Source organism: Brassica napus, unplaced genomic scaffold, assembly GCF_020379485.1.
Source record: "Brassica napus cultivar Da-Ae unplaced genomic scaffold, Da-Ae ScsIHWf_2253;HRSCAF=2906, whole genome shotgun sequence".
Classification (NCBI taxonomy): Eukaryota; Viridiplantae; Streptophyta; class Magnoliopsida; order Brassicales; family Brassicaceae; genus Brassica; species Brassica napus.
This window is the reverse complement of record NW_026015650.1, coordinates 41,929-50,850: the sequence shown is the minus strand read 5'-3', so window position 1 is coordinate 50,850 and position 8,922 is coordinate 41,929. Positions and strand designations below refer to the sequence as shown.

At 42.4% G+C, this 8,922-nt stretch overlaps 1 long non-coding RNA gene across 1 annotated transcript; it reads right to left on the bottom strand.

Annotated features, from left to right (window-relative positions):
- Positions 1-1,184: 1,184 nt before the first annotated feature.
- LOC125600433 lies at positions 1,185-8,448 on the bottom strand. Its single transcript, XR_007333800.1, has 2 exons — positions 8,216-8,448; positions 1,185-2,126 (listed from the first exon to the last, which is right to left on the bottom strand). It is a non-coding gene; the product is annotated as an uncharacterized LOC125600433 (long non-coding RNA).
- Positions 8,449-8,922: the final 474 nt, after the last annotated feature.

Here is an 8,922-nt window from a genome sequence, read left to right as displayed (position 1 = left end):
TCCACACATCTGAATGAATTAGATCAAAGCAATTATCATAAACGGTAGTAGACTTTTGAAACACAGTTCTACAATGCTTGCCTAAAATACAAGCTTCACAGTCTTTATTCTCAAACACAACACCTGGTACCATTAAGTTCAAAGCTTTAACATGAGGGTGTCCTACTCTAGCATGCCACAATGCATTTTTATTCAACAAAGAAGCAGAAGTAAACGAGCAACTATAATCAGGAACAGAAGTGAATTCTTCAAGCATATAGAGATCTCCCTTAGTCACCCCTTTCCCAATCAACCTGCTGCTCTCAATATCCTGAAACTTCACATCATTAGGACTAAAGATAACATTGCATTGTAAATCTGATATGATCATGGAAAGCACCAAGGAATGGAATCATGAACCTGATCATGGAGAGCTTGTAGCTGTTGACGAACCTACACTTGAAGAATGTCTGAGCCGAAATAAAGCTTCTATCATCAAAAACAACTCGATCTACATTCAAGCTACTCTACACTCAAGCTGATCATCATCTAGGCAAGTAGCTTGTGTGTACTCTTTTTCCCTTGATTGGTTTTGTCCCACTGGGTTTTCCAATCAAGGTTTTTAATGAGGCATCAAGTTCACTTACATATCTCCTAGATGATGTATCATGGGTGCATCTCGGATGCATATCTATCTTATGTTATATTTAGACTATGATTTTTATTTCATGTTTTTAAATTTCGAAACTCTTTTAAAATTTGAATAAGTCTTAGTCTTGTTTTTAGATTACCAAGGGAGCCTGTTCCCTTTAATGAATTCGAGAAGTGGAGCCTGTTCCAGCCTTCTCTATATAAGCTTGTAGCCATCTTCTTTTATCATTATGCAATCTTTTATCAAAACCTTTTGGTTCTTTTCTCTCTTGTCGTGAGTGAGTGTCTGGTGTGTAATATCCAGTCTGTTGGTGTGTAATATCCAACGCCCAAGGGCTTTAGAGAGGTGTGTCATATCCGATCTAAGCCTAGGAGTATCAAGAAGCCTTTCCGCAGCCTCTTGTGTCACCATTCGATCCACATACCTTGAGAAGCTTGAGTCTTTTGATTCGTTTCTGCAAGGATTATCCCATCTGTTCCAGAGCATCATCCTAGGATCTCATCAAGTGGTATCAGAGCAACTCTGGAAGGGAAGTGTGTTGATTTCTATCTGATTTCAATTTGATCTGTTCATATTCTGTCGAGTTTGATCTGATCTGTGTTCTTGGCGTTTAAATCTGATAAATCCGTTTGTTTTTGCTAAAAACCTGTCGATCTATTCTTATTCTCACTAGTTTTGATTGATCTATGATTGTGTTGTTGAGTTTTAATAAGATTCAAGCTTGTTGATCTCGTTTCTGATAAAAACTTTTCACATTCTTGTTGCAGAAGTAATCGATTTGCTTGATCTGTTTCTGCTTTGGATTTGTGTGATTCTGATCTGTTCTTATTGCTTTGAATATAATCTATCTTGTTTGGTTGATTAGATTTCGAATTTAATCTGTCTCTGTTTAAGATTGATCGATCATATTGCGTTGGTGAATTGTTTCTGATTATCAAACTTGTTCTGATTATCAACCTGATTGTGTTTGAATTTTTATTCTCGATTTGATCTGTTCTGATTGTTGTCTAAATCCTAATTGTGATCTGTTTTGTTAGAACTACTTACTGGCTTAATTTTTTTCTCTTGTCTCAGGTACCATGGCAGGAGATCAAAAAGGAGAACTCAGTAAGAAAGAAAAGCTTTTTCTTGAAGAATTCACAGCCAGTCTGGATAAAGCCTGCAAAGATCAGTTGAGAAAATTCAGACAAGACCTACATCAGCAAAGGAAAGGCAGATCATCCAGAGATGAGTACAAGAAAAAGGAGTTTGATCAGATTGACAGAAACCGGAAGCATGCTGGATTGAAATATCAAATTCCTTCTTTTCATGGCAAGGCTGATCCTGCTGCATATGTGGAATGGGAAGAGAAGATGGAGTTGATTTTCGACTATCAAAGCTATGCTGAAGTAAAGAAGGTTCAATTAGCCACTGCTGAGTTTTGTGGTTATGCTTCAAGCTGGTGGAAGCAACTGGTGTCGTCTAGGAGACACTATGGAAAAGAACCTATTGCAACCTGGTATGAGATTAAGAGATCCTTAGAGTAAACAGAATAAAGAGAGTGTTTAGGAAGTGATTAAGAGAAGTTTGTGAAAGATTAGGAGACTAGATAGAGCCGTTTAGTGTCTAAGAGAAAAGCATAGTGTCTAAGAGATTAGAGAGACTCAAACTGCATAATCTTCATTAGGGTTGATGAGTTACAATATATAGAGAGAGCATACAAGGGTTTTCGAAATCAAGAGAAGACTAAAGCATGTGAGGTCAATCAGGAGAGGATAAGCTCATTTGGACTAGCCAATTAGCTTCTCCACATGCGCGGAGTATCTGGCATCTTGGACCGAGATGCTCTTGCCTTTCCAGCTGTTCCAGCCTGTCAAGGCGCGCTCTACCTTATCCCTAAACGGTCTGATGCCTCAAGGTAAGTTCCTTCCCTTTACCTTAGTTACCGTGTTACTTGGCTGATGCAAGGTAAGTCTTGGTCGATGCTGGATGGTACGGACTGTACGGCTTGTACGGCCTTGTACGGACGTCCGTACCATGCTCTCCCTAAACTCTCTCAAGCTTCCTCATCTCCTTTCCTCTTCAACTCCTTAGCTCTTCATACATATATATTCAGCTCAACTCAACACTCCCCCTCAAGCTTAGCTTTGTATAAGTCTAAGCTTGGACAGCCACAAGATCTTCCTCATTAAAAACCTCACCAAAGAAAACCCAATGGGATAAAACTTTGATGAGGGAAAAAGAGTAAAGACCTTGCAGCTAAGGGGATTAGCTCCTTCTCTTCCCAAGATCAATGAGGCCCAACCTGATGTGAATGGACTCCATTGTCTTCTGTCTTGCAGCCTTGGTGAACACATCCGCTAGCTGATCTTCACTCCTTGTGTAACATGGCAAGATCACCCCTAGCACAATCATCTGCCTCACCTTGTGACAATCAACTTCAATGTGCTTGGTCCTCTCATGAAACACCGAGTTGGATGCAATGTGGATGGCAGCTTGATTGTCACAATGCATTGTCATTGGAGTTGCTTGATCGATCTCCAAGTGCTTCAAGATGCCTTTGATCCATACCAACTCGTTGGTGAGCTTCAGCATGGCTCTATACTCGGCTTCTGCACTTGAACATGACACTACCTTCTGCTTCTTGCTCTTCCAAGTCACCAAGTTGCCTCCAATGAATGTGCAATAGCCTGTGGTTGATCTCCTGTCTGCTCTATCACCAGCCCAATCCGCATCACAATATCCCACCACTTCAGTGCTTCCATTGCAGCCCATCCATACTCCTTGATCAGGTGAGCCGTTGAGATACATCAAGATCCTCTCCACCATGTGCCAGTGATGTTCCTTAGGCACTTGCATGTGTTGACTCACCTGATTCACAGCAAAGCAGATGTCAGGTCTAGTTATAGTAAGATAAATCAATTTGCCAACTAGTTTTCTATAGAGTTTAGGATCCTGATAAGGTTTGCTGTCTTCAATCTCCCCCTCTCGTGGGACTTTGTAGCCATCCTCCATAGGCATCCTTGCTGTCTTGCCTCCATAAGCACCTGCACCTTTCAAAAGATCAAGTGTATATTTCCTTTGGGACATGAACAAACCTTCCTTGGATCTACATATCTCAATTCCAAGGAAGTATTTCATTTCTCCCAAGTCTTTAATCTCAAACATGGATTTAAGAAACTCCTTGGTTGCTATGATACCTTCCTTATCACTCCCTGTGATAATGATATCATCAACATACACAAGGAGAGCAATCATACCTGAGGGAGTCGTGAGAGTGAAGAGAGTGTGATCTAGTTCAGACTTCTTGAAGCCTCGGCCATTCAGAGTAGTGCTCAACTTGTTGTACCAAGCCCTTGGTGATTGCTTCAGTCCATAGATGGCTTTCTTCAATCTCAGTACATTCCCACTCTTTACTAAGTGTTCAAGGCCTGGAGGTGGATGCATATACACTTCATCCTCAAGTTCACCTTGTAGAAACGCATTCTTCACATCCATTTGCCATAACCCCCATCCAAGATTCACAGCCAAGCTTAGTACAATCCGGATTGTGTGGAGTTTAGCTACTGGTGCAAAGGTTTCTATGTAATCTTCTCCATAAGTTTGAGTGAACCCTCTTGCAACTAGTCTTGACTTCTTCCTCTCAACCTTTCCATCCGCTTTGTACTTGATTGTGAATATCCATCTACTAGTCACAGCCTTCTTCCCTTTTGGTAACTCACTCTCATACCATGTATCATTCTTGATCATCGCTCCTGCCTCATCTCCAACTGATTCCTTCCATTCTTTATCTTTCATTGCTTCTTCATAGCTTCTTGGGATGTGATTCTCATCCAAGTTTACCATGAACGCGCAATGTGCTTCTGGATATTGAGCAAAGGAGCACACGGCTTGAGAAGGATGCTCCACAGCTTGGGCATTGTAGTACACTCTCGTGTTTACCCAACTGGAAGGATCCTTCCTTATCCTTGTACTCCTTCTTAGTGGCTGCACAACTGGTTCTTCTTCCTGTTGTTCTTCTACCACTTCATCTTGAGAAGGTGTTTGTGTCACACCATGATCATGTCCATGACCATCCGAGCCTATGCTCTCTTCTCCTTCATTCTCTACTCCTCCTTCATCTTGGTTGGCCTCTTGCATAGGCTCCTCATGCTCCTCTCCTCCCTCATGATCAAGGTGGGATGGTGAACCAACTTCAGGAGGTGTAGTTGCGTGATTCCTCGGATCCTGGGATGTACTGATTCCAAGACCTTCAAGAATGATCCGCAAGGTGGTGGCCTTGTCTGATGTTAAGTCCTTCAGGTCTTCTTGATTCTTTTCTTCATAGTATCCTCTATCTTCCAAGAACTTCACATCTCTAGATACAAGAACTCTCCTTGCTATAGGATCATAGCATTTGTATCCTTTCTGTGTAGCTGAGTATCCTATGAACACAGCCTTAGTGCTTCTTGCTTCTAGCTTGTTGATCATCTCTCCTGGTTTGAGGACAAAGCATAGGCATCCAAAGACTCGCAAGTAATCAAGAGCTGGCTTGTACCTGTTCAGAACTTCAAATGGAGCCTTCTCATTCAGAACTTTGGTTGGAGTTCTGTTTATCAGGTAACAAGCAGTGGCAACCGCATCACTCCAAAATCTCTTTGGAACATTACTCTGAAACATAAGTGACCTTGCCACTTCCATGAGATGCCTATTCTTCCTCTCAGCCACTCCATTTTGCTGTGGAGTATAAGGACAGCTTGTTTGATGTAGAATCCCATGTTGTGATAGGTGTTGCTTGAATGCATGACTCGTGTACTCTCCTCCATTATCTGATCTCAAAATTTTAATCTTAGCATGATAATGGTTAGTTACATAAGTTTGAAAATTCCTAAATGCATCAAGTACCCTATCTTTGGTCTGAATTAAGGTTAACCAGGTGTATTTGGATTTTTCATCAATGAATGTGACAAAATACTTATAACTATCTCTAGATAAGCAAGGGGCAGTCCATACATCTGAATGAATTAGATCAAAGCAATTATCATAAACAGTAGTAGACTTTTGAAACACAGTTCTACAATGCTTGCCTAAAATGCAAGCTTCACAATCCTTATTCTCAAACACAACACCTGGTACCATTAAGTTCAAAGCTTTAACATGAGGGTGTCCTACTCTAGCATGCCACAATGCATTTTTATTCAACAAAGAAGCAGAAGTAAACGAGCAACTATAATCAGGAACAGAAGTGAGTTCTTCAAGCATATAGAGATCTCCCTTAGTCACCCCTTTCCCAATCAACCTGCTGCTCTCAATATCCTGAAACTTCACATCATTAGGACTAAAGATAACATTGCATTGTAAATCATTAGTACATTTCTTCACTGATAATAGGTTTGATGTGAATTCAGGCATGTAAAAAGCTCTAGATTCTTTGTTAAACAGCTTAAGCTTTCCTATTCCTCTAATGGGTATCTTATCCCCATTTGCTATCATCACATGCCCATGTGTAGGTTCTATATCCTTAATCAAGTTTTCATCACTTATCATATGATGTGATGCACCAGAATCAACAATCAATGGTTTACCTACTCGTTTAGCATTATGGCATAGATTACTAAGTGATGAATGCATCTTATCAGTTCTAGCAATGTAAGCATGCCTATACTCATTCCTAGCTTCTAACCGTTCTACTAGTTCTCTAATCAAGTGATCATCCTTATATGCAATCATAGAAGCTCCAAAGGAATAACCGTAAGTGTTACCGTTTTCCTTTAGCATTTTGAAGAGGGCATCAAGGTCTGATCTCTTGATGTAGTCATCATTGCTGCGGGAGCTTGAGGCGCCTGTGTAAGCCACCAGAGACTTCCCATTCCCATCATTGCCTCCAAGCCCATCCACTTCACTGATCTTGCTGGTGCCAGCTCCGCTTGAACCTTCAGTCACATTTGCCCTTCCCTCACGCTCCTTCATGAACTTGGCCGGCTTGAGGTGTGGGTGCAGTATCCAGCATTGGCTCTTCTTATGACCATGCTTCTTGCAATGATCACAGTTGCCATTGAACTTCCTGTCCTCGTACTTCCCGTGAGATGCCTTGTTTGCTTGTGGAGCCTCGGTTGAATCCTCATGAGCTGCTTGATTGGCAAGAGAGAGCTCCCCCTTTCCTCCAAACAAACCCATGGATCCCTGCTCCCTTTGGATTTGTGCACACACCTCCTCAAGGTCCGGAAGCTTGTCTGACCTTAACATGTGCTGGATGAGCTGGGTGTAGGCCGGGTTCAGTGTGAGAAGCAGCCCAAAGACCTTGTCTTGCTCGCGCCTCTCATTCAGCTGATCTGGATCAGTTGTGCTCGGCCTCAGCATCTCCAGCTCTGACCATAAGGACCTGAACCTCCCCAAGTGCTTAGTGAACTCCATGTCCTCTTGTGCAAGACGGTTGATCGCTAGCTTCACTTCAAACACACGGCTGAGGTTGGAAGTGTTCCCATACACCTTCTTCAGCGTGTCCCACAGCTCCTTGGCTGATTCACAGTAGCTGTAGGCATCCAAGATAGCTGGGTCCAAGGATGCGTGTAGAACCGTCATCACCAGCATGTCTTCTTGTTGCCATTTCTCCACAGCCGCTTCATTGGAGACCTCTTCTTGATCTCCTCCCTGAGTAATGAGTTTCGGAGCCTCCCCTGTTGTGATGTGCCCCCACAAACCCTTACTTCCCACAGCAGTCTTCACCATCCGAGACCACACAAGGTAGTTGCTACCTTTGAAAGTAACCGCTACCTTCATCCTCATGTTCATCCCATGTTCCATCTTTGCTTGACTTGAAAACTTGGATCTTGGATTTCGTACACACCAACCTTGAGTCTAGAATCACGCAAACCAACAGAACGTAGCACAGCTTCAACTAGAACGGACCACAGCTTCAACACCTTCAAGACTACTCGCGTGTAGCTTCAAAGACGTTTAGCTTGTAACTCTCTAAAGATCAAACCCCAGATTCAAATGAACCTGGCTCTGATACCATATGAGATTAAGAGATCCTTAGAGTAAACAGAATAAAGAGAGTGTTTAGGAAGTGATTAAGAGAAGTTTGTGAAAGATTAGGAGACTAGATAGAGCCGTTTAGTGTCTAAGAGAAAAGCATAGTGTCTAAGAGATTAGAGAGACTCAAACTGCATAATCTTCATTAGGGTTGATGAGTTACAATATATAGAGAGAGCATACAAGGGTTTTCGAAATCAAGAGAAGACTAAAGCATGTGAGGTCAATCAGGAGAGGATAAGCTCATTTGGACTAGCCAATTAGCTTCTCCACATGCGCGGAGTATCTGGCATCTTGGACCGAGATGCTCTTGCCTTTCCAGCTGTTCCAGCCTGTCAAGGCGCGCTCTACCTTATCCCTAAACGGTCTGATGCCTCAAGGTAAGTTCCTTCCCTTTACCTTAGTTACCGTGTTACTTGGCTGATGCAAGGTAAGTCTTGGTCGATGCTGGATGGTACGGACTGTACGGCTTGTACGGCCTTGTACGGACGTCCGTACCATGCTCTCCCTAAACTCTCTCAAGCTTCCTCATCTCCTTTCCTCTTCAACTCCTTAGCTCTTCATACATATATATTCAGCTCAACTCAACACCTGGCTTAAATTAAGGGCTTTGATGCGTCATAAGTATGTTCCAAGACAGTACCACAAGGAAGTGCTTCGAAAACAGTCTGAAACAAAGCTATGCTCTGCAAACTCAGTCCAGGAACAACAAGGCAGGATCAGATCAAGATCAACCGGTGTTATTGGTTTACCTAGCAAGACAACGAGCTGGTTCTGTGAGGAGGACATAAAGAAGCTGTCTCAAGTGATTATGGATGTGGAGAAACAACTTAAACAGTCCAAGACTATATCTCCATCCTTAGAAGTACAGAACCAAGCGCCTTCCTCAACTGTCTCAGAATTCAAAGATGCAGAACCAGACTCAGTTGCACAATCAGACTTGGCTGCACTAGTTCAAGAAGATCAAACCGAGATTCCAACAATCACCATTCAGAAGGATGATCAACCCATCAAGGACGACCTGATTCTCTTCAAACAGGATGTAATAGAAGAGGAGGCACCCATGGAATCAAAATCAGACAGTGGAGTAGAGCCGGTATCAGCTACATCTATTCAAGGAGATCAAGCCAAAGAATCATCAGCTGCCATTCAGAAAGATGAGCAGCCTGTTCAGAACGTCATGGTTCCTTTCAAACAAGCCATAGTACCAGAAGAGACACCCAGGGAACCACAGACAGCTTGTAAAAAGAGACAACTGATTGTCTTTGACCCGTGTGATTTCCAAAAGACATTCTTGG